Raw genomic sequence first — 27226 nt, forward strand, 5'->3', positions numbered from 1 at the left:
AAAAGAATTTTCAAACTTTTATATTTTGAAAAAGAAAATGATTTAAGGTAATTTTGAATATGAATTTTGGAATCTATAAGATTATTAAGAGAACTATAAAGAAAATCTTATAATCATAAAAATTCTTTGAAACATCTGATTTTAAGAATTATTTTAATTCAAAGTTTTAGGGAGTAAAGGGAATATACTTTAAATTGAAAATGTGATTATGTATAATTAATAAACTGCATAAGAACAGATTCAAACTTGTTTAAATTTAAAATTATTTTACAATAACAAAACTATCATTCATCACATTTGTAAAGATTTGTTATAAGAAAATTAGAGAAATCCTTGCCAACAGATTATATCTCTCAAGGTCTTTTTGGCCTTTGTTTGTAAAAAATTTGTAAAAGTTTGTAAAAAGTCTTTTCATCTCACATTTAAGAATTATATCTATTAAAAAACTATATATGTATCTTGTAAAACTGGCTTTGGAAAAAATTACATTGGATTTTTTGAAATTATTTCCAATAATATTGAACATATAGGAGGGACTTTGAAAGAAGGTTGGGAAATTGAAAATTATGTAACCCATAATTAGGTAAATTGCTGATGAGCAAGATGTTAAAAAAGTTATGTGATCTAGTTTTGTCTATATAAGCTATTTTACTGTAATATCTAACCGTAGAATTAACAATTGATTGCTTTGTAGAGATCATAAGAGAAAATGTCAGAAGTTATGACCCTCTGGGTTCCCTGCAAATTTTAAACAATATGATGGACCTTATTCTAAACCCATAGGTCCAAGCATATATATATATACAATAATAGAAAAGTAATTATATACTCCTTTTACATCAATACAAAAGAATGAATCATATGCTATATTATTGGTATTAAGAGAACAGCCACAACTCTTTAATATTTTTACAGATACTAAGTATGATTATCATGTCATCAGATGCATAATAACAGCCTTTATCAATCATAGCACTAATGTAGTATTACATCAACTCTTTAATGAATTACTAGAAGTTATTAGAAATGGATATAATTCCTTTTTTATTGAACATATAAAAATCCTATCCTGGATTACCTGGATTTACATATATGAAGGTAATCATAGGACTAATCAATTAACCCTTCCACTCCTTATAAGCTTAGTAGAAGAGTAAGTTAACAGTTTTACAAAAATTTCATCAGAATGCTTCTTTACTAATGAAAGAATTTAATATAACCAGAGAGCAAGCTAGGAATATAGTAAAATCCTGTCCACAAAGGGGTATTTACCTACCCCTCTAAACTATTTTAAGAATCCTAGAGGCCAGACTCCTAATCAGTTATGGCAGATAGATGTGATTCACTATGCATCTTTTGGAAAAATGAAATCTATTCATGTTACATAGATACATTTAGTTCATATACAATGGCAACAGCACAAAGTTCAGAGGCTACTCTAGCTGTGATTGCTCATTTATTCTATTGTTTTGCAGAGATACAAAAATTTATAAAAACAGATAATGGTCCTAGATATGCTTCTATGGCATTTAAATAATTCTGTCTATACAATATAAAACATATTACAGGCATTCCTCATATCCCCCATATCAAGCCTATGGTTGAGAAGAAAAATAGGTCATTAAAAATGTTCCCACATAAACAGAAAAAAAGGGAACATGGGGAAGCAGATACCAGATGATGCCTAAATAAAGCTTTGTATTCAATCATTATTTGACTTTGGATGATAAAAATAAAACCTTGGCTGAAAAATACTTTGATTACAAAATTACCATAGATAACATAATAAACACCCCTAAGAGTACTCATAATATGGAAGGATACAAAAAACAGACATTGGAAAAGACTTAATCGATTACTAACCTGGGGTCGAGGGTATATGCTTTTGTTTTGTCCACAGATGGAGAAACTTTCTGTCAAAAAGAAACATCAGACCATGCAGACCAGATGAATCAAGTAATACAGAAAATGAACAACTTACACTTAAGAAATCCAAAAAGAAAGCCTAAGAGAAGTAAAGACAGACCATGCAAAAGGAAAGCCAATTTCTGAACTGCAAAAGGAACTGAATATTGGACTTATGTGCAAAACCCTCCCTTGGTAACAACTATACTATGGAGAGAAAAGATTGACTGAAGTTATTTTGATAGGGGAAGTTGAAAATTTATTTGGGATATAACAAAGTTGCTATTGAAAATATCAAAGAAGAGCTGCTGAGAAGTTAGGTATAATTTTTCTGATTTAAATAGTATCACACCCCATATAGAGGAATTTATGATCATTACTGAGAAAAAAAATGGAAATAATATTAACTGTTACAATTGCATTATTTGAGCATATGTATGTAAAGAAGTTATGAATAAGGAAAAGATAGAAGCAAAATTTACTCAAGATTTGAGAGAAAAATGTTTAAGGCTTAGAAGAAGACTGAAAATATCATTTGATTACAAATTTCTGTAATAAACAATTTGTATTGGGGAAGGATATATAGATTTGAGCACCAAATTGTATGATTGGTTGTATTTTCCACCTGTAATTGGTACATAGTTACATGGTATTATCTCTATTTTCAGCTTTGTTGTAATTATGATATTGATCATTTGTTGTTTTTCTCTCATTTAAAAAACTATTTTTTGGTATTGAAGATTTGAATAAATTGGCTAAAGACATCCAAATAGCCTCCCAATGAGATATGATTCCTGAAAAGACAGCTCCTAAGATAATTAAATGGTTTCATCATCCCACCCTCTTCAGGCATTGGGCCCAGAGAATTATATAATTATGTCTTATATTAATTCTCTTTATGTTTCTCTTTTGTTATTTACAAAGTTTTTTTCAAAGTCTTTTTTTTTCTGTAACCAGAGCCACTATATATGCCATTAATAGAGTTCAGGATCATGTTACCCAGGTTAAGCATCAGGCTGCAAAATTGTGAGCTTGTTGTGTAAACAGAAAAGAGGGACGTGTAGAGGCTGCTCAAGCAAGTTCGAGGTCAAGAGGCCAGTTATTGGCCAAAATAACCTGAGCTCTGTTGACCCTTGAGCTGAAAGCTTCCACGGAACTCTGATTTAATAACACAACTGCATCATTCTCGCCCTCTCTATTCGATAAGCCCTGTTTCCATACTTGACATGGGTCACATCCTACTGGGTTAATTCCTGCCCATAACAAAGTTACATCATTGTTTTCATCCTGTATGCTAATTTTGTGGTTTTCTTCTATAAGAACTGTTTAATGTCTTCAATAAACTGGCTCTGTCAGATGTCCTGATGACACCCCCACCTGAGTGTAATGTATTTTCTTTTCTCCGAGACAAATCCATCCTCTGGTGGACAGGGGATTGCTACATTATATGATCATCCCTTTAATAATATATTTGAGATTTTCCCCCCAGTGATTAAAATAAAAATTATTGGTTTATAATTTGAAGACACTATTATTTTCTCCTTTTTATGAAAATCCAAACATTTTTCTTTCTTCAGTTCTTTGAGAACTCAAACACTTCCCATTGTGTTTCAATGATTATTGAGAGTCTCAAGAGTCACATGTAAGTTCTTTCAATATTCTAGGACAGAGATAATCTGAGTATGGTGACTTGAACTCATTGAGACCATTCCTTTTACTATTATCTCACTTTTGTCAGATTTCAATACTTTAATAGTTACTTTTTTTGTACTATCCTTGTTCAATTAAACTGTTATTATATTTGATTGAGAAAATAGAAGCATGTAAATACTAAGGAACACAACCTTGTCTGTATCATCAGGAATTTTCAATATTTAATCAGTTGACAAGTGTTTCATTTCTACTTTCTTTTGTTTTATGTAATACTTATTTTTTTCCAATTGTAAAGAAAATTTTTAATATTCATTTTGAAAAGTATTGAGTTCCAAATTTTTCTCCATCCTTCCTCTCTTCCTAAAATAGCAAGCAATTTTATATAGGTTACATATGTGGAATTTTGAAAAACACATATCCATAACTGTCAGGTTTGTGAAAGAAGAAATAGACCATAAAGAAAAAACCTGAAAAAATAAAGAGAAAATAGTATGTATCAATATGTATTCAAAATCCATCAGTTCTTTCTTGATATGGATAGCATCATCAATCCTTTGTAATTGTTTTGGATCACTGTATTACTGAGAAAAAGCTAAGTCAATCAGAATTGATCATCACACAATATTTCCATTTCTGTGTACAATGTTCTCCTGGTTCCTCTCATTTCACTTTGCATCAATTCATTTAAGTCTTTCCAGGTTTTTCTGAAATCTGCATGCTCATTTCTTGTTGCCCAGTAGTATGCAATTGCATTCCTTTCACCAATTGACTGACATCCTTAATTTCTAATTTTTGCCACCACAAAAACATTTTTTTGGTGTATGTGAGTCTTTTCCCCTTTTTATGATCTCTCTGGGAGACGCACCTCCAAGTGGCATGGCTGAACCAAAGGGTATGCTGAGTTTGATTGCCCTTTGGGAGTAGTCCCAAACTGCTCTCTAGAGTGGTTGAATCATTTAACAATACTACCAACAGTGTATTATTTTCCCATATTTTTTTCCCACATCTACCTCCCCCCCAAAATTATCTTTCTTCTTTTTGTCATATTTGCTAATCTGATAGATGTGAGGGTACCTAAAAGTTGTTTGTATTTACATTTCTCTAATCAAAATATTTAGAAAATTTCTTCATATGACTTTAGATAGCTTTGCTTTTTCATGTGAAAACTTCCTATTCAAATTCTTTAACCATTCCTCAATTGAGGAATGGTCTGCATTCTTATAAGTTTGACTCATCTGTATATTTGAGAAATGAGACTTTTATCAGAGATATTTGTTTCCCAGCTTTCTGCTTTCCTTCTACTGTTGGTTGCCTTACTTTTGTTTGTTAAAAACAACCCTAATATAATCAAAACTATCTATTTTATGTTTCATAATGCTCTCTGTCTTGTTTGGTCAAAAGTTATTTCCTTTTTCATAAATCTGACAGGTAAACTATTCTTTTTGCTTTCCTAATTTGCTTAAAGTATCACTCTTTATATCTAAATCATGTACCAATTTTGACTTAATAAAGTGTAAGATATTGTTCTATTCCCACCACATTGTTTTCCAGTTTCCCCTCAAATTTTTGAAAAATAGCGATTTCTTATCTCAGAATCTAGAGTCTTTTATCAAACACTAGTTTGTTATGGTGTTTTGTGTACCTAAGTTATTACACTGACCTGCCACTCTATTTCTTAGACAATAGCAGATAGTTTTTAGGATCATTGCTTTATAATATAATTTAAGTTTTGATACTACAAGGTCACCTTCTTTTGCATTTTTTCCATGAATTCCCTTGATATTATTAACCATTTTTTCTTACAGATGAATTTTGTTAATATTTTTTCTAGCTCTATAAAATTATTTTTGGATAGTTTGATTGGTATGTCACTGAATAAGAAAACTAATTTGAGTAAAACTGTCATGCTTTTTTATATTGGGTTGACTTCCCATGAGTAACTGATACTTTTCTAAGTTTTTAGATCTGACTTTATTTGTACGAAAAGTGTCATGTAATTGTCTTTATATAGATCCAGGGTTTATCTTGACAGGTAAACTTCCCAATACTTTATATAGTTTATGGTCTACCTTCTTTTAATTATTTTCCTTCATTTCTTCTTTCATCTAAAACAAGGATTTGCATAATTACTACTCTGCTCAAGAAGCTTCAATGATTCCTTATTGTCTAAAAGGGAAAAAAAACCTCTTTTAGTATTTATGACTTTCAATTTAATTTTCAAAATTTATGTCACAATATTCCCACTTAGAACTCTATATTTCAGGCAGGCTGAAAACTCCTCATAAATGGCATCACATCTCTTCCCCCTTTGTGACTGTACAAACCAACTCTTATGCCTTGAATGACATTCCTACTCAGCTCTATTTTATAGAATGCATAATTTCATTCAAAATATAGTTCAATAGACCTTTTTTTAGATTTTTGAAAGGCAAATGGGGTTAAGTAGCCTGCCCAAGGCCACATAGCTAGGCAATTATTACGGGTCTGAGACTGGATTTGAACCCAGATACTCCTGACTCCAGGGTTGGTGCTTTATTCACTGCGCCACCCAGCCACCCCTCTATAGACCTTTCAATAGACAAACATGCATGTAAATATATAATTTAATATATAAAGACCTTATATAAACCTTCTTACATGATAGCTCTAATAAATATAAACATCAGGAAAGTTATCACCTTCCACAAAATATACTTTGAGATATATCTATATAAAGATATATAAATAAAAATACATATATGTATGTGAAATATATATATCTGAATTGATATTATATTTACTAAATAGACCATAAATACTCTGAGGGTAGTGCTAATAAGTAACAAAATATATGATATATATTAGGTATATTTTCCTTGAATTAATTTGAAGTGATTCCCATTCACCCTCAGGAACAATCCATTTACTTCTTTCATCTTTCTCTTTTACTTTTATATTGCTTTTTAGAAATCATTCTTTTGACATGCCTAACTTAGTTCATTGATCTGAGCTCAGTATAAGCTTTAAGACTCCAGATAGCATCTTTACATAAAAATGTCATTTTTCTGAATTAATATATGACCTGTCACACTTATTTGCACTACCTGCTACATTACACATATGTATGCTACTAAATTAGCTTTTAAGAACAGAGTGATTTTCACACTTTTCTGAGACTTTGGAGGAAGACATTAGGGGAAGAATTTTGGAAAAAAAAGATGAATGTCATGACTTGATATTCATTTATTCAAAAATAGAAATTGAATACTTACTACCCAAATATTTTGCTGTTGTATTGTGAATCAAAAGAAGTGTTGCAAAAGGGCCCTGACTTTCACTATTCAAAATATTTTTATTGTTTTATCATTATATCATACTCTCTCTTCTCTTAATTCATTAATAGAATATTTCCTTTCTGAATAGTAATGACAAACATCACAATTTTCTACTACAGTATAATATGACTGAAATATGTGCATTATCCATGACTCCAACTGTGGCACAAAGGACTGTATGAAAGATAAAAGTCTCGTAGACTTTCAATAGACAAGCATGCATGCAAAATCCATGTTATATAATTTAATACATAAAGCCATTTTTAGAACCCATTATGTATTTTACAATTCAAAAAGGAACAAATAGTCCATTAGGAGGCCATTATATTAATAGTTCATGTGAACTATTAGGGTTCAATATTTCTACTTAACATTTTTCTACTTAATTTAGTAATAATAATAATAACACTGAAAATTCTACTTTAAGCATTTCATTTAAACCTCTCATTTTTCTAGGCAAAGCTTAAACAAAATCAGTTGCTGATCTGCACAGTTAAAGAATTTACTCAGGGGGCAGCTAAGTGGCACAATGGATATAGCACCGGCCCTGGAGTCAGGAGTACCTGAGGTTCAAATCCAGCCTCAGACACTTAATAATTACCTAGCTGTGTGTTCTTGGGCAAGCCACTTAACCCCATTGCCTTGCAAAAAAAAACAAACTTAAAAAAATTTACTCGTTATGGTGTTCACCACACCAAAAAAAACTATATACTCAGGTCCATAACAAGCAAACAAAAATCTCAGTACCATATTTCCCATGTCTTGGTAATAGTTTGGTGCTATGGAGCATCTCAGTGCTGAATGAAATACTTCCTCAATCTGGCTCACCAAGAATTTTGATCATGGTACTGAAGTTTTTTGATCACAGAAAAACTAACTAATCAAAATCAGTCAGGAAAGACAATAGATTTATGAGGCAGGAAAGAAGTAGATGCTACAAAGAGCTTTGATAATGATATCCTCTGTTTCCTTCTTCTAAGGCTATTTTTAGGTAGATAGTAAAAAAATAGAGATAGTCTGGGTTAGTGAGACTGACATTTTGCTGTTTACAGTGAAACTAAGTATTTTAGAAAAAAAGAGAAAATAAGAGAACCAAACAAGTCATCTTTTTTTGTAAGAATAGAATTTCCACTTTAATGAACTAGAAAAAAATTAACTAAATTAATATGGAGAAACAAAAAGCAAGAGTATCAAGGGATTTCATGGGGAAAAAAGGGCAAAAGAATGCAACTTAGCCTTACCAGATCTAAAATTATATTATAAACTTCCGTCATCAAAACTGTCTGGTGCTGGCTAAGAAATAGAGTAGAGGATCACTAGAATAGACTAGGTGCAAAAGAGACAGCAGGAAATGATTATAGTAATCTGCTGCTTGATAAACCCAAAGAGTCCAGCTTCTAGGATAAGAACTTACTCTTCAATAAAAACTGTTGGGAAAATTGGAAGTATATGCAGAAAATTGGAAGTTTATGCAGAAACTTGTATTAGACCAACATCTCATACCCTATATGAAGATTAAATCAGAATGGGTGCAGGATTTAGATAGAAAAGACAATATTAAAAGCAAACTAGGAGAACATGGAATAGTTTACTGTCAGCTCTATGGAAAGGGAAGCAGTTTATGACCAAGGAAGAGATGGAGAACATCCTTAAAAAACAAACTGGATAATTTTGATTATATTAAATTAAAAAGGTTTTACACAAACAAAACCACTGTAATGAGATCAAAAGAAATGTAGTAAATTGGGAAAAAATTTTTACAACTAGTGTTTCTGACAAAAAACTCATTTCTAAAATATATAGAGAATTGAGTCAAATTTACTTTTTTAAAAAAGCCATTCCCCAACTGACAAATGATCAAAGGATATGCGAAGGCAATTTACAGGTGAGGAAATCAAAGTTATTCATAATCATATGAAAAATGCTCTAAATCATTACTGATTAGAGAAATGCAAATTAAAGTACCTCTGAGGTACCATCTCACAGCAGTCAGATTGACCAATATGACCAGAATGGACAATGTTCAGTGTTGGAAGGGATATGGGAAATCTGGGACACTAATGCATTGTTGGTGAAGCTGTGAATTGATCCAACTTTTCTGGAGAGAAATTTGGAATTGTGCCCAAAGGGCATTAAAATGTGCATACCCTTCGATCCAGTAATACCACTACTGGGTCTATACCCTGAAAAGATCATGAAAAGGGGTAAAAACATCACTTGTACAAATATATTCATAGCAGTTCTGTTTGTGGTAGCAAAGAATTGGAAACTGAGGGGATATCCATCAATTGGGGGAGTGGTTGAACAAATTGTGATATATGTATGTTATGGAACATTATTGTTCTATTAAAAACCAAGAGGGATGGGATTTCAGAGAATCCTGGAAAGACTTGCAGGAACTGATGCTGAGCAAGATGAGCAGAATGTGAAGAACACTGTACACCCTAACAGCACCATGGGGGTGATGATCAACCTTAATGGACTTGTTCATTCCATCAGTGCAATTATCAGGGACAATTTCAGGGTATCTATGTTGGAGAATACCATCTGTATCCAGAGAAAGACCATGGAGTTTAAAAAAAGATCAAAGACTATTACCTTCAATATTTTATTTAAAAAACTGTCTTATGTATTACATAATTTTGCTATCTCTAATATTTTATTTTTTCCACATGTTTTTTCCAATACATTCAGTTTTTGATCAATGCATTACATGGAAACAATGTAAAGATTATCAGATTGCCTTCTGGTGGGGGAGGGGGAAGTGTAAAATTCAAAATCTTACCAAAAAATGATAGATAGAAACTATTACTATATATAATTGGGAAGCAAAATATTTATATAATAATAAATAAATAAAAAGTATAAACTAAAAAATAGACTATGGATGTAATAATCTGTTTTCATGTGCTTCTAATCTAATTTTATGTATTAGAATATTCAAAAATATTGAGGACTATACAGGGATGGTGGCATTAAAAGATCAGTGGCAGCTGAGTCTTTGAAAATACCTTTTAATTCCCTCATTACCTCAAGTATTCTTGTGCATGATATCTCAGTACTCTAACAATCTTTGGGATCCTGACACATTTATCAAAATCTTACTTGGGCATATTCCTTGATAAAAAAAAAATAGCTTTTGTTTCTCCTCTGAAATTCTTTTTGCTACGGCTTATCTAAAAGTGCCCAAATTGAATGAAATATGTAAACAATAATTTAAATGTTTGAGATAAAATAATATTTACTAAAATTGACCTAAATAAGTAAAATACTTTTTTTTTTTAGTTTTTGCAAGGCAATGGAGTTAAGTGGCCTGCCCAAGGCCACACAACTAGGTAATTATTAAGTGTCTGAGGCTGGATTTGAACTCAGGGACTCCTGACTCCAGCACCAGTGCTCTATCCACTGCACCAGCTAGCTGCCCTCAGTAAAATACATTTTTTTACTTGAACCAAGTCCATAATAATCACTTCTTATCTATTTCAATGGTTCAAAACTTTTTTCTTTTTTGTTTTCCAGGTATAGGAAGTTGACTAAGTGCAATGTGCACAGAGGTTAATTTCTTGGAATTATGCCCAAATGGCAATAAAATTGCCATTTAATACCACTACTGACTCTATACCCTGAAAAGATCATGAAAAAGGGCAAAAACATTACTTGTACAAAAATATTCATTCTTGTTAGCTTTCCCTGGCTAGACCATAAGCTCCTTGAAGACTAGAGCTGTTTCATTTTTTGTCTTTGTATCCCCAGGGCCTACTGCACTCCCAAGTAAATGTTAAATACTTAATAAATGCTTGTTGATAGACTTATTTGTTAAATTTTGTTTTCTCTAAGTATATTATTAGCCAATATCAATTGGTTATGGTACAGTGCTAGAGAGTTCAAAGTGATGAATCCAAGTTGTGCAACTTAACAACTCTGTAAATGTTAGGATGTAAATTAACATCTCTGGGTCTCAGATTTCTCAATTGTAAAATAACTATCTTTTAATAAATGACTGTATTATTCCTTTCATTGCTATAGTTGTGGTTTTGTGTCTATAAGCTTTGTTGAAGCCACATTTTTCATATTACTGTACACAGAGAGGAAACAGTTGAGTAAATGTGGATGACTCTAATCTTTGTAGACTTGTCTAATAGCACTACTAAAATCACATTCTTATGACATGAATATTATATTCTATAAAAGAAATATCATTACTGTTTTAATGATTTCAATAAGCTATAATAACAAATTACCTCTTAGAGTCAAAATGTCCATTATAATGAATCAGTGCCTAATAATACATTAATAATATAAATAAAATGCAATGACTTTCTAAGGCAATACAACACTTACAGAGATACTTAGATACTCCCATTTCTATTTGTTTTCCATTACTGATCTAAGTTGCTTAAAGATGACAATTAACATCTTCAAAAAAATTCTAAAATAAAACATTTTGCTTTTTTTATAATTTTCCTCTAAGTGTTACGGTTTATGAATGTTATAAATAGATGTAGTTCTCTTTATTGATTTATAAAAACAGTTGTTTTACAAAGTAGCCTTGGGAAAAATTGGAAAGTATTAAACAAATATTCCTTTTATATGCTAAAATAGTTCATTTGAAAATGTTTAAAATCATAAAACAATATACTTTTTATAATTAGAAATTCTTCATACTAAAAAGAAAGATAAGCAAATTCAAGGCATGTTATTTTTAATAAAAAAAAGAATTTGTTAGAACAGAGAGTTGTCACAAACCTGGATAAAAGATGCTGATGTATCCTGAGGGAGGCCAAGACACAGACACACACAGACACACAGACACACAGACACACAGACACACAGACACACAGACACACACACACAAAATGCATGAGGGCAATTAAAGCTGTGGAGATTGGAAGATTCTGAAAATGAGCAATGGAAGTCAGAGTGTGGGAGTTGAACCAAGATGAATGGATATGAGATAGGAGAGATTTGAGGCAGGTGGGGGAAGAGGTCAAGGAATAAAGGAGAGAGGAAGACAAACAGAGATGGACAGTGGAATAAAGAGATAAATAGATAAATGGAGAGAAAGAGGGACAGAGAGATGATGACAACAACAGTTTCTAACATTTATATACTCTTATTATTTACTAGGTACTGTACTAAGCACTTTAAAACGATCTCATTTTAAGAAGTGCTAATATTGATGAAACTGAGGCAAATTGACAGGCTAACTAGCACATAACTGAGTCCAAAATGGAACTCAAGTCTTCCTGACTCCAGGTGCTCTAATCAATGCATCTACCTACACCTTCAGAATCTCTTTTGCAACAAATATTCAAAAACTCGAGTCTGGGCATTGTTGGATTGGCTCCAGTAACCATGGAGAACCCTTAGTAAAACTTTGACAGGTGTGACTGAATCAGATTGAAGCTTGCTGAACTGTAGCGAGCCCTGGAGATCTGGAAAAGTCAAAGAAGTAATTGCAATATTTCTTCCTGCTACCTCTTCCTGAGGGGAGCAGAAATTTACTTCCAATTTTATCTTTTTTATGTGACAGGCAAGTCACTTAACCTCTATTTTCCTGTTTTAATTATTTTTAACTAAAAATCTGACTAGTCCTAAGTATTATATTATCAATGTATGCTCTTGTTAACAGGAGGGAATGGGTTTTGTAAATGAGCAAGATAATAAACAGAGCTGGGATTGGCACAAAAAGAAAAGCAGAGATCTAGGCCAGGGCTGGAATTATTTTCACCCTAGTTATCACTGCTACTAGAACATATGAAGAGGGGGACCCCTGCCAGATCCTCACTACTAACCACTATGGCTTCCATTGAATTGAAAGTGGTTCTCAGAGGTTTAAAATAAAGGTGGAATGTGTGGAAGGTGTTGATGGTTAGCAGTATGAGGATGCTCTCATCCTATTGTAAAATGTTGGAAATTATGAACTAAGGGGTAACAATTGTGTAAAATATCAACAATCATTGAGGGCCACTCCCGGTCTGGAAGCTGTGTATCTCATCACTCCCTCTGAGAAGTCCATCCTTTCACCCTTCATGACTTTTAGGACCTGCTGTCAACGATAGGGTTGCACATGTTTTTCATTGACTCTTACCCAGATGCTCTGTTTAATGGGCTATCAAAATCATCAAAACTCTTACAGAAATCAACTTTGCCTTCCTTCCATGTAAATCCCAGGTATATACCTTGGATCTACTGACTCTTCTCAAAGCTTCTATCGCCCACACAAGATCCAGGTGATAAATCCAATCCTGGAATGACTGGCAGAACAGATTGCAACTCTATGCACCACTTTGAAGGAAATTCCAGATGTATAATATCAAGGAGTATGCTATGTTGACTGAGGCAATTCAAGACAAACTAGCCGCCTACAAAGCTGATGACCCAACTATAGGAAAATGTCCAGATAAGGCTTGTTCTTACCTCCTCATGCTGGATCCAGGTTTTCACAACAGTTCTGCTGTGCTTCATGAATTGACTTTTCGAGTTATGAACTATGATCTGTTGTCCATTAAGAATAATGCTTACAAGTCTGAGATAAGTGGGAACACAAAAGTTCTTCAGGATGAACATGATGATCTATGCATAGCTTTGAGCCACAGACTCATTGAAGAGTTTTCCCAGGTCACTCATTCTCTGAACTTTTCTTCCAACGAAAGAATGAACACAGGTGAAAAGCCTATTATGATGGATCTATCACAGATGCTAAAGAAAATGCTCCAACACCAGAAAGAATTTAGCAAGTATTCAATCAACTCTACACCTTGCTGAGAGCTTCAAGAAGCACTCCTGAGGCATAATTACTGTTAATAAAATATGCTGAACAGTATGTAGTAACAGGCACTGATGCTGACAGGGAGAAGATCAAGAATTGCCCATGAAATTTTGTTCCTAATTTGCTGACTGAAAATACCAGTATATATGACAAGATCTGCATCTTCCTGAAAAGTGGCATCATTGAAGAAAATCTGAACAAATGTGTTTAGCATGCACACATCCCCCCTCCCCCCAGCCCAGCAACATCGTCACCAACATAACTTGCCTGGGAATGCTTATCATGGCAGACTCTACTTTGTATTACAGAAGTAAGCCAGAGTGGAAGGAATACATCAGTGAGCAGACTTACCAGCTCCAGCAAGTGAAGACATTACAAAGGACACTACTGATGATGAACCTACTACCAAGCACTACCTTTATATCTTTACTCACTCATCGGTTTCTTTCAATATCAATGTTGTCAATGCCCATTATGAATACTGGCAAAGAACAAGGTCCCTACTGAGTACAGAACTGGTCCTCGCATCTTCATTTTCAAACTTGAGGCTATGAACTTGAACAAAATGCCATGTGCTTATGAAGCTTTTGGAAAGTAGAAGGTGCTAATAGGAGTCACATGTATCATCCCAAAGAAACTACTGGACACACTGAAGAAACTGAACAAAAAAATGAAAAAAAAATCACTATGTAAATAAACCAAACCACTTCTCCTAAAATGAATAATCTCATTTGTTCTCAGAAGATTCCTATGTCTGAACTTGGATGCTACTTTGTAATAACCCTTCTCATCTTCCATCAATTCCCCCTGTACTCCCTGGCTTCCCCTTCTTTGGTATTATATTTGATGAAGTTTTCTTTTTGTTGTAAACAAAGGGAAAGAGTGCATCATGTTTATATAAAAGAGAGCAGAGTATGTAGCCTTCTAAAAAGAGAAATTCATTTTCAAGTGATTCAGTGCTAATGAGAGTTTCAGACTGTGATGCCTGAACACAGCCTCTGTTCATCTTATGTATGGCATTGTGATTTTATCCCTATTTTAGTGTAAGATGAAAGCTCTCTGTAGAAAGAGTTTGAAAAGAGATAGAGAGAATTATGACTTAAAATTTCTTTTATTTTATCTCCCAAGCAGGGGGGACTGGATGCAGGTAGAATTGTTCCTGCTCTTGTTGGACATCTTTTCCTTACTGGAGTTTTTACATTCTTGGAATAAGTTAAAATTCAGATTGGTACTTTGTCTTCTCACCACTCTCCATTTCTCATTATCTCTACTCAGAAGTAGGATTAGGCTGTAGTACCAGAAAGTATCTCTACTTGTCTAGAAAGGGAAGATGACTTTGGTGCTGCCACATCTGTCCTCTAATACCCTGTCCCACTTACACAATGCTGAGTAAATTGAAGGAACAGATTTGACTCTCTTTGACACTTCACATTTACTCAGAAAGAAAAACTACTTCCTTGGAACTTTTAATTTGCAAGTCAGAGATCCCCAGGCTAGACAACTGAACCAAAATCATAGTATTATTTAATCTTCTTAGCAGTTCAAAGTGACCTAGATCCAAATCTCCCTTATCCAAGCATGCCTAAAAGAAATAAATATCTAATTCTCATTATAGTCAAATTTTATGGGGAAAGTAATAGAAAAGACAGGTCTCTATTCCACCAAGAATGTGTCTTTAAGTTCCAAGACTTAAATATGTTAACTTACCTGCAGAATAACTGCATTAGATTCTGTCTATAGCCCACATGCCCAGTGGGAAAAAAAATCTCTTTCCAGAAATCTTCAGGTTCATATACAAAAAAATTTACCAAAATGTGAATTTAGATAAAATGATACTTATGAGAATTTTAGAAATAAAAATAAGGCCATTTTTACTTTGCTTTGAAATTAACTATAAAACAAAACAAGGTAGCTTTATCATGAAACTGAAGGCTTCATGAGCCTGAAGGCTTCATGGGCTTTCCATTCAGCCCTGCCACACACACCTATCTATTTAAATGTTCTGTCTGTGGAAGTCTCCAGGTTCCCCAAGTCAAACAGTCCCTCTTTTCATCCAGGCCAACTGTGTGTGTATATTATGTAATGTGCTTCGAGATGGTATTGCAAATGGCAGCTAAATTACAGGCCTTCTTCCTTTCCTTTCAGATGTCTTCTGTCTCTCTTTCTCTCTCTCTTAGATACACTGTGGTTTTTTTCCCTTATCTTCTAAAGACTTTGAAACCTTCCCTTTGCACTGAGAGAATCAACTTTTTGTCCCTTCTTCATTTTCAGACCCTTCTCTTCCATTCCCTCCTTCTACTTTTTGAAGCTCTTTTTCTCCCTTTAGGACAACAGCTATAAACATTTGCACTGACTTTTTAAAACATTATTGCCTTTGGTTTTGATTCCTTCCCTATGAAATAGCAGTGCACTTTTTTATTTTTTCTATTGGTTATTTATATGAAAATAATTTATCAAAAGGAAAACTCAAAATAAAACCAGTCTTTCTTCTTTTTTGTTTTCTGTTGGTTATTTATAAGAAAATAATTCATTAAAAGGAAAACTTTTAAAATAGTCTGTCTTGAAGCTTGTTTATTTCATATTTAGTGGAATTTTAATTTTTGAAAATACTGAAGTATAAACATGTATCAGCTCTATATTTGGTCTTCTGTACTAAGGCACTCAAGTCTATGAAATAAATAAACTTTTATTCACGGTGCAAAAAAAAAAAACAGAAAAAAAAAAAACAGAGGTCTGATCTTCCCTGTCTAAAGTTACTAAGCTTTTTTTTTTCTTAGCCTACCTTAGAGACTCTGAGCTCTGAAAGGAAATCTTGTTGAAACTTATAGTTTTTTTTTTTTTTTAGCTTTTGCAAGGCAATGGGGTTAAGTGGCTTGCCCAAGGCCACACAGCTAGGTAATTATTAAGTGATTGAGCCCAGATTTGAACTCAGGTACTCCTGACTCCAGGGCTGGTGCTCTATCCACTGAACCACCTAGCCACCCCAAAACTTATAATTTTTTAAAATTGGAAACTTTTGATAAACTTTCCAAAAAGCAGAATGTAGATGTGATCTATAGTTTATCTTCTATACTTTAGGATAAAAACCACACACCTGGAATCATGGTCTGGTGAAAATAATGGATATTTATGAACTATATATTGTTCTCCATAATTTTCTCCACAAGAATGACCAGTGAAGTATAAAATCTGTAACTAAGCAGTAGCTCTAAGGAATGAGAGAGAAAATGGTTGATAAACCCCAAATTCCATTTCTCCCCTTCGTGCTTTGTATGTTCTCTATTATGTTTGCTTTCTACCTTAAATCTTCAAATTTTGCTATATAGCACCATTAAGTGATTATACTAGAAAGAGAATATGTGAAAATGAAGGAAATTCCGGAAAGGACTCTATAAGACTCCTATCCTATAAGAATGCTAGGTTATTTGCTAATGCTTCCAAAAATTTTGACCACTTTCTGTCCTGAAAAAGTATCAATAATACAATTAAAAGCATAATCCTCAGAGGTACCTTTGCAATCTGTCAGGACCTAGTAAGAAAGTAGGCAATCTGAGCATGTAGGTTTAATTCCTATGTGCTAGGGACATAAAATGAGGCAGTGCTGAAAGGTAAATAGGGTCCTGGAATTGAATTTAGAAAGACTGGGTTCAAATCCTATATATCTAGTACTAGCCAGGCCAACTTATCTGAGCCCGTTTCATCTCTTTCAGAGATTCTTCTATGGGAGTGTTTGTGAAGCACTTTGCAAACTTCTACAGAAATAACAGTAATAATAAATAATAATAATCTATTAGAGAGACTCAGTTGGAGTTAAGATAATACCAATGCCTCTGCTGCTGATTCTTTGATTTTTCTGGCCTTATCTCATCCCAGTGTAAGAGTATATAGTAGCCACTGGATTTTACCAACAGATAAAAAAATACTATTTTATTCAGTTACTATATTACAAACACCAACTTTCCAAAGGCAAAACTTGATAAGGGAATGTTGCAAAAGGTTGATAGCACTTTTTAACTAGAAAGGACCTGATTTAATGATTAAGAACTCTTCAGGTATGAATAATTATATGCTGCCCCTCTAAATCTTAATGCAGAAGACACATGGTATTATCTCACATTTCTGGATGTTCACATAGCTTCTACATGAAGTCTTTTCAGATTCTTGTAGCTGCTATTATTTTCTATTTTCCTTTGTATATAAATTGTGTTTGTGTGTGTTTGTATGTAGAGGTACACCTTATCCCCATAATCAAATCTACTTGAGGGCAGGGACTGATTCATTTTTGTCTTTGCATTCCTAATACCTATCTCAGTGCATGGTATACAATAGATGCTTAATAAATGCTTGATTTATTATTGATTTATTTCTTCAAACTTCTCATCCCATACTTCTGGTAACACAAAGAGATAAAGATACTAATTAAATAAATATGGTAAATTATTGACATTTGAATATCCCCTTCCTTGATATTATGTCTTCCTTAACATTGCTCTCTACTGGATCTCCTACTGCTTATTAGAATGATCAATCTCAGTGTCTTTTATTAGTTTCTTTGCTTTTCTCTAGTCCCTGTGTGTGGTGTCTGTCAAGGCTCTGTGTAAAGCCTTCTTTCTGTGTACTCTATTGATGATCTCAATCAATCCCCATGATTTCAATGATTACTTCTAGCTTTGATTTCTCCCTTGATAATCAGTACTGTTTCCAAATATCTGCATTGTAAATTAAAAATATCCCAAACTAAACACTTGCCTCTTCTAACTTTTCTATTCTTTTTGATGGTCCTTTTCCCAATCACTGAGCCTGCCAACATAGTGTGATACAAAGAACATTTTGGGGGTGGCTAGGTGGTGCAGTGGATAGATCACCCGCCCTGGACTCAGGAGTACCTTGAGTTCAAATCCGATCTCAGACACTTAATAATTACCTAGCTGTGGCCTTGGTCAAGCCACTTAATCCCATTGCCTTGCAAAAACCTCAAACAAAAAGAATGTCTTAGAGAGAGTAGATATGGATTCTAATTCCTGATCTGATATTTACTAGCTCTATATATCACCATGGATAAGTCAGTTAACTTCTGGTCAACAGCTTCCTTAAATGTAAAATAGAAATAATATGATTTACATTAACTATCTCAAAATGTTGTGAAAAAATGCTTTTTTATATGGCAAAGAAAGATAAAAATGTGAACTATCTTTAACTCATCTTATACATCTCTCATCCTTTTCAAATGTGGAGTTTGTTTTCTGTTCATCAGTATAAAAACCACATAGTCATGTGGTCTGATGAAAGAGATGAACTTTTGTGAACCATATAATCTTTCTCCAATAATTTTCTTCTTGAGCATAACCAGTGGGGGGGACCTTAACTAACTTTTTTTTTTTTTTTTAGTTTTTGCAAGGCAAATGGGGTTAAGTGGCTTGCCCAAGGCCACATAGCTAGGTAATTATTAAGTGTCTGAGATCGGATTTGAACTCAGGTACTCCTGACTCCAGGGCCGGTGCCTTATCCACTGCGCCACCTAGCCGCCCCCCAGGGAACCTTAACTAAAGAGAATCTCTACTGAATGAGAGGGAAAAGGTTGCTGCAATGAGAATTCCAAAAGCAGTGGAATCTAAATTTCCACTTATACTGTTACCCCACAATTTTGGATTCTATTAACTCTCACTTGGTTTCCTTACTCACCACCAAGTCAAATCAACAGTCATTAATTAAACTCTTTTGTATGTGATAGGCACTATGCTATACAATAAAGCAAAGAAAGGTAAAAAGTCTGTTCTGTCGGGGAATTCACAAACAATATTCAAATGAATTGGATTTAATCAGCAGAAAGAAGACATTAATATTAAAAGGGATCAGATGGAAGTCAAAAAGTAGAGATGAGAGAAATCATTCTAGGAATGAGGATCATCCAATGACTCCAAAAGTATTTAGGAAATGTATGAGGAACAATAAGGAAGCCAGGATCACTAGATAGTAAAATTCATGAAGTCTTGATATTAAGATATAAGAAAACTAGAAAAGGTATCAAAGGGCCTTGACAGGAGGAGCTTTAAATGCCAAATATTGTTAAACTTGATCCTAGAGGTAAGAGGGAGACACTAGTATTTATTAAATATCATTGGGGTAATATAATAAAATCTACACTTTAGAAAATCATTTTGACAACTGATTGGAGGATGAATCTAATTTCCTGTGTTCCTAACCTCAGTTTGTAATCTGATTTTGATATCCTGTGAAGCTGACGTTGTTTTCTGCTTACAGAATCCACTTTGACTTCTATCTAGCTCATTGACTCTGCATTATCTTGTTTATATTCCCAAATGCATTGTGTTTTAATATATAGTATATACACTTTTATATATACATATTTAATTTCTATATATAAGGTAGATATGTGTTTTATATGCATGTATATAGATTGATAGATTTAAAACTTTAAATCTATTATTGCCTCCTTGAGAGCCATATCTAGATGGACCCATGTGGACAAACATAACCAATGCAGCCAAATATAACATCTATTTCACGCATGCTCTCTGCTCTCATTCTCAATCTTTTTCTTTCTCTACACACACACACACACACACACACCCATACATACACATACACATACACACACGTATATGCTCCATGAAATGAATATACTATAAAATATATGCCCTGGTACATATAAATATGGATGTATATTTATACATATGTACATATATAAATACACATTATATATATTTATAATGCATATAAAGAAGTAGACAGTATTTGAGAAAACTTCTAAACAGGAATATTAAACACATTACAAAAGTGTTAATTCATTGTTTCCATGCTAATGGAAGCTAGGGAGATAAATGATTGACAGAAAATTGTCTCATAAATATTTCCTAGAAATTTTATTTACAGACCTCATAATCCAAAATATTAAAGCATAAAGAGAAATTAGAGATCATCTAGACCAACCTATATAGCACACAAATGAAGAAACCAAAGGACAAAAAATCAGTGACTTAAGAAGCTGACACTGCTAGCCCTTCTTATTCTAAATTCAGTGCTCTTTCCACTACTTTCATTTTCCTTTTGATAATGCCCAAATGATATATTAATGGAAGAACACTCTAAGGGACTGACATCTAATGGGTAATAATTACTAAGAGAATGAGGGAATTTCTAAATTCAAATAGAACTTTTATTGGAACACTTATTTTAAGAGGTACTAACTAAATTCAAGTCAAATCTATACTTGGAATCTAGAAACACTAATTATATATGACAAGTAAGAAATATTCTTCAAAATTATAATTATAAATGTCCTCTATTGAGAATATATCATTAAATCAAAATAATATGTTTCAAGTTTATTGTTTATTCTATGATCTTCCACTTTAAAATTTTATACTTTTTCCTTCTCAAGCCAATCCCAGATGGATTACCCAAACTTCCTTATGAAGAACTGACATTTTATCAGTCTTATGAAATCTTGAGGTCTTAGATTTAGATTCTTAACTAAGATAAAAATAGACAGTTTAAGAAATAAGATCTGCTAGGAAGTTTTAAAAAGCTCACTATTAACTCTGAGAAAAAAATATTCAAACACCTTGAATTAGGTTTTTTAAAAAAGTTGCTTTACCCTTGATATCATTCAAGAAGCTACCAACTCAGAAAAAACTTCCTTATATATCACGTATTTAGAACTCAGAAAGCAATTTCTCCAGAGAAACAAAATTGTGAATAGTATTAAGTCCCCAGGAAAACCTAAAAAACTATTTTACCAGAATGTAGCTAAATGAGCATTTCCAAAGAAAAATAATAGAAAATTAAATCATCTTAAAACTAATCCTTATTAAATCCTCTTTAATATTGCAGGTTGCTTGAGACTGAGAAAAGGCTAACTCAAAAAAGTAATTCATCAAGAAATGTTTAAAAGAATCTTAGGGATAGTTCTAACCCCTTCTTTTAAAAATGGACAAACTTCATTCACAAAATGAATTAAACCAGTGTTTCTTAAGGTTGCAAAAAAAGTTAATAGCTCATATTTAAATGGCTCTTTAAGGTTTTACAAAAATCTTTCCTCGCCAAAATTATGATAAGTAGGTGGCATAATCATTATTACCTCCATTATTCCCCTCAAGAAACTAAGTACAAAGAAGTGAATTGACATGAATAAGGTTACACATTTAGGATACTTAACATGAAGATTCAAACCCAAAGATCCTTTCAAGCCTACTGATCAATTCTGTTATATAATATGGTTCTACTCCAGATTTTTCTGACTACAAATTTAATTATCTTTTCACTTTTCCCTTTCAAAAAACATTTTGTAAGAGTGCAAGACTGAATAACCATTTGATGGGGATTCTGGAGAGAAGTATTTCACATCAAATCATTTTTAAATTCTTTAGAATTCACAGCAACAAATGAATTTATGCTAAAAAAATTCTTTCATTTTGCTTAAAGCAGTAAATAATTGCCCAATTATGATGACAAGCATTTACATATTTAAAGGATTATATGTCTGATTTACATCCCAGTGAATTCTTAGTGATTTCATCAAACTCTGACCCCTTATGACAAATTGTATCATTATGGCTCTTTTCTGAAGCTGACATCAAATTGTTTCCAAAGCCCTATAAGAATATATCACTTGGACAGTACCTCATTTTCAAAAGAAACAGGCACAATATGCATACCCTCATTTATGCTCTGTTTATTTAAGTAGAGTAGTTTCATCACTCTCTTCTTTCAACTCTGTGAGCACACTTAATGCATTATGTAATGGTTCTATGAATGTCTTCTTGCAGGACAAATGTAAGACTATTTTAAAACTAAGATTACTAGGCCTGAATATTATAAACATTTGAAATTATCATGGACCTTCACAACTGTGCTGAAGTAAATATATTTCCTCAAATGGCAATATCAAGACATTTTTATCTAAAATTACTCTCCACTTGTGTTATTTTCCTTCTATCTGGAAGGTTTTCAACTGAACAAATTGCCAATACCGATCAATCATTCAGTAGAATTTCTGTGAAAGAATAACCACTGTGCCAATAGAAGAAAATAAAATCATATCTAAAGATAGTTTTTTCCTTACAAAACTATCTAAAGATAAAAAGATTATTTCATACAAAATACAAATATTCCTAAAATTCAACTGAATGTAAGGACATTTAACAATTAATAAAGCAATTGCTATTAGCTAATAGATAAACAAATAGTCTAAATGATAATTAGCTATTCATTTTCATTGATTATTTATCTGGCTAAAAATTTTTTAAAAAATGAATTTTTACCTCTGAGAAAAAATCATAAAATCATAAAATTATCCTACATTTTTAAACATATATATTTTACAATCAACATTTTACTTTATTATTATAGCAAGTGAGGATTAAAAAATAAACAATGCAGAATCTGATTTTAGACTGTCTTGTGTTGAAGCAAATTTTGCAATCTTTGTTCAAATTAAAAGTATTACAGAAATCAAGTTTAAATATGATTTTATATTATACTAAAAATCTTCCATGCTATAGCATTTTCATTAGAATATTATTTATATTCAACAAAATTCATAAAATAAAGAAATATAATATGATCTTTCAAATAAGCATATACATTCTTGCTAGATTATGTCTTTTAATTCTTATAAAATGCCACACATAGAATATTCATAACTGTTTTGTAATTATAGTTTCTAATTAAAATTTAATAGAAATAGAATTTAATAATTAAATAGGATAAATTTGTATTTCATAATCATAATGATATAATATTATTTTAATTTGGAATTTACAATTGAGGTTGGTTACTATTTGGAAGATATATCATTGCTCCCAACACAAATTATCATTGTAGTTATTGTGATCACTTAATAAATCTAAAGGAATATTATGAGTAGTATATTAAATTTCCTTGGGGATACAAGGTACTTCTTTTTGTTGTTAAACGGGATTCATGAGAATTTGAATAAAAATAAATTTTAAAAGTTGGTAATCTCTGTTATCATGGAATTCTCAGTGAGTTAGTGTTTGCATAAGATGCGCTTTAATTTCCCTTTCCATTTGAGATTCTGTGATTCTTAGAAACTAGAGGAGGAAGAGAAGAGCAGAACAAATAAGTCATTCTCCTTAGGAGACTAAGGAGGAGGTGGTTGAGAAGAGACATAATTGACTTGTTTGAGGTTCTCCAAACATAAACTATTCACAATGAATTCTCAATAGCTCTACCATCCCTTGCTCAATTTACTGGCATTACCTATGGAATGGAACTATATTAAAGTGGATAGGAGATATATAGAAAATACAATTATGTTATTTCCAGGCACATATATTCTTTTTTTTTTTTTTTAGTTTTTTTTTTGCAAGGCAAATGGGGTTAAGTGGCTTGCCCAAGGCCACACAGGTAGGTAATTATTAAGTGTCTGAGACCGGATTTGAACCCAGGTACTCCTGACTCCAAGGCCGGTGCTTTATCCACTATGCCACCTAGCCACCCCCACATATATTCTTAATTTCCAGTTCTACACCCAGGGAATGCCTATACATGTTTACTACAAAGGTATTTTCTCTTTATTGGATTGCTTAACATCCCAGGTGTTGGGGGAGAGGGGTCAAATTTGGAACTCGAATCTTTAAAAACAGTCTAATTGTTTTAACATGTAATTGAGAGAAAATAAGATATTAAAAAATAAAAAAGTTGCATGTGAATCTTTCTTTTGCAAGCATCATCTTATTTTAAACACTTTGAAATGTTAAGTAAACTTAAAATTTTTTCTTAGTATAATGAAGAATCATTTCATAAAATAACTATACCCCTTTCCCTCTAATCTCTGTTTTTCTAAGATTGTATTTGGGGTTACTGAGTTCATCTCCAAAGTAAAATATATCTACTTGCCCATCTTTGTCCTTTTCTTCTCTTGAAAATGAATGCTTTTTCTCACAGAAGCAATCCTGTAGGTGAGTCAGAAGAGCAGAAAATTCTATGATCAATTCCCAAGAACAGAATCAGCTGTACCATATAATTTGTGCCAGCTGAACATATTATGTAAGGGATTTTTTTCCCTAACAGATGGCTTGACAGCAAGCAGATTTATAGCAATTCACTTACCAGAAGCATCGGTAGTGACTTTAAAAACGATGGACTAGTTTAGGGATTCTTAACCTGGAGTTCATGTACTGCCGAGAGGTCCATGAATAGATTTTTAGGGAGCCCTTGAAATATTAGGGAAAAAAATTAATCTTTATTTTCATTAACTTCTAAATTTAGCATTTCATAAAATTATTTTTAAACACTTCTGAAAAGGAGGCATAGATTTCACCAAGCTGTCAAGGGGTTCCATGATATAGAAAATGGTTATGAAGTTCTGGTCTAGAAGAATAGCATAGGACTTTATCATGTTGAGCCTGCTTTCTATCCTTATTAGCTATATGAACTTGGCAATAATTTAACCTATATAAGCTTGAGTTTATTCAGCATGAAAAATAGAAATGATTTTACTGCCTTCTTTATAATGTAGTAAGAAAAGTACTCTTAAATCATAAAATGATATGTAAATGTGAATTATCATTCTATCTAATTTTAAATAGAGTTTTTATGCTCAAAAAAGATATGTAAATTTACAAATCTTTTTTATCTTTAGGGATTAGAGTTGTACTTTGAATGCAGCTCTGAACTGAAGTCAATTGAAAACACATCTGCACATCACCTCAAATGAGCTTGAAAATGTTAAAATGCACTCCAAATGTCATCTCTGATGTATTATGTTATTGTTGATGATTCCAAAAATAGAATATCCATTTATTTTCATTTTCCTTATCATTGAAAAAAAAATCTGTTCCTTGCCAAGATCCACTTATTAACATAATTGGAAAACCATTCATTATACTTGGTGAAAATTTAAAATAAAAAAATCCAACTCTCTGAATTCCCTGTTTCATTCTGAACTTTGAAAATGCTTAGCTCTGAAATTAACATTAAAGATTGGAGAATTATAGATTTCTCAAGATAAGGAATATTAGAGGCTAACTAGCCAACTCCCCTAATTTTGTAGATGAAGAAAATGTGAACCAGTGAGGATAACAGATGTCTTGTCAAAGTGTGAACAGTTATCAAGTGATAGAAATAAAATTTCAACCTGTCTTTTAATTCCAAATCTAACTTATTTTCCAATGCACAATGATGTCCCATTCATTTTGTTTCACCTTCACTTAAAATTGACAACTTAGCCATACAAAAGAAACAACTGTGACCATACTCTGATTAACAATCATTATTAGAGACTAATGCTAAAAATCAGATGTGGATCAGCTAACAGGGCTAATTTAATATGGGTATGCTTTGAGGTAGATAGAGTCATAATATAAAGAAAATAGTTCATTTAGTGTAACCTGGGGATTAAACTGAATAGGAGAGAAGCTGGAATATAAAAGTTAAGAGTGAGAAAAAAAACAGTTTAGGATGAATGTATCTCCTTGGAAAAATTAAAAACTCTCCTTTATAACCTTGGTTCTTTTAAGGAGATTGACTAAAGAAAAGATAGGATCTGGAGGATTTTCAACTTCCCGTCTTCCTATCTATGTATTTAGTGCAAAAAAAATACATAACAACAACCAACTAGAACAGAACTGCTATAGAAGTTTCACAAGAATCACCTTTAGATAGGGAAAGAAGGAAACTTGATCATGCCATGAGGATCAATGATGAATTATTAGAAAGCCAATTGAGATAGATTTACTCTAGACAACAAAATTTCACACCATTGAGGAACCCCTGAGGTTTGGGAAAGAGACACTTTGGATTTAGTTTTGATCAGGTCTCTTTTCCACCCCATCTTTGTTTGGAGGAGGACCTTCTGAGCCTCAAAGCATTTGAAAATTTTTGGATTTACCATATTCCTATGTCTTAGCATTTTCCTCCAAGGAAAGCAGTGGCTGGAGGTGGTGTCTGTATCAGGAGCTAAATCTGTGTTCTCTACAAGCAGAGCAGAAAAGGGGAACTTCTTAAGACTCCAATGAATGGAAGAACAGGATTTCCAGAAAACATGATCTATGAATTATCCTTTACCAAGTGTGGTCTCTAAAAGTTTGAACTTAATTTTGCTGTGAATTCTGATTTATCTGTTGGAAAGTTTGTCTAAGATTTTAGGAAAGACGTCTTGTGCCAACTGTGCTTGTTGTAGCACTTTGATAAATATCCCTTTCAAAGAACTTCTTGAGAGTATTAATAGTAATGATTCTCAACTAATAATCACAGGGAGTTGAGGTGAAGCACAAACACAACAGTAGAGGTTTGAGCTAATGAGATTCGAGAATTATCTCTGACTCTTTAGGAATACCCCTATTACACTGAGAAAGATATATAGTCATTCTTTTTGACATGAGACTCATCCAAGAGAATAACAATTGAGATGATATGCATCCTCAGAACTTATATGGCCAATATTAAGTATTAGAGTTCTGGTCGAGGAAGAGGATGATGTCTATTTCTTCACATTGCCCCAGTCTCCTATCTTTGCAAAGACTAAAAGGATTAGTTCCAGTGAGAAATGGAAATATTTATTCCTCTCTCTCTCTCTCTCTCTCTCTCTCTCTCT

The 27226-nt window shown here is 32.7% G+C and overlaps 1 pseudogene; it reads left to right on the forward strand.

Annotated features, from left to right (window-relative positions):
* Positions 1–27226, forward strand: part of LOC141499222 (syntaxin-binding protein 1 pseudogene) — a 62818-nt pseudogene that overhangs the window by 4496 nt on the left and 31096 nt on the right.

The sequence above is a fragment of the Macrotis lagotis genome, chromosome X (genome assembly GCF_037893015.1).
Source record: "Macrotis lagotis isolate mMagLag1 chromosome X, bilby.v1.9.chrom.fasta, whole genome shotgun sequence".
NCBI classification, from domain to species: domain Eukaryota; kingdom Metazoa; phylum Chordata; class Mammalia; order Peramelemorphia; family Peramelidae; genus Macrotis; species Macrotis lagotis.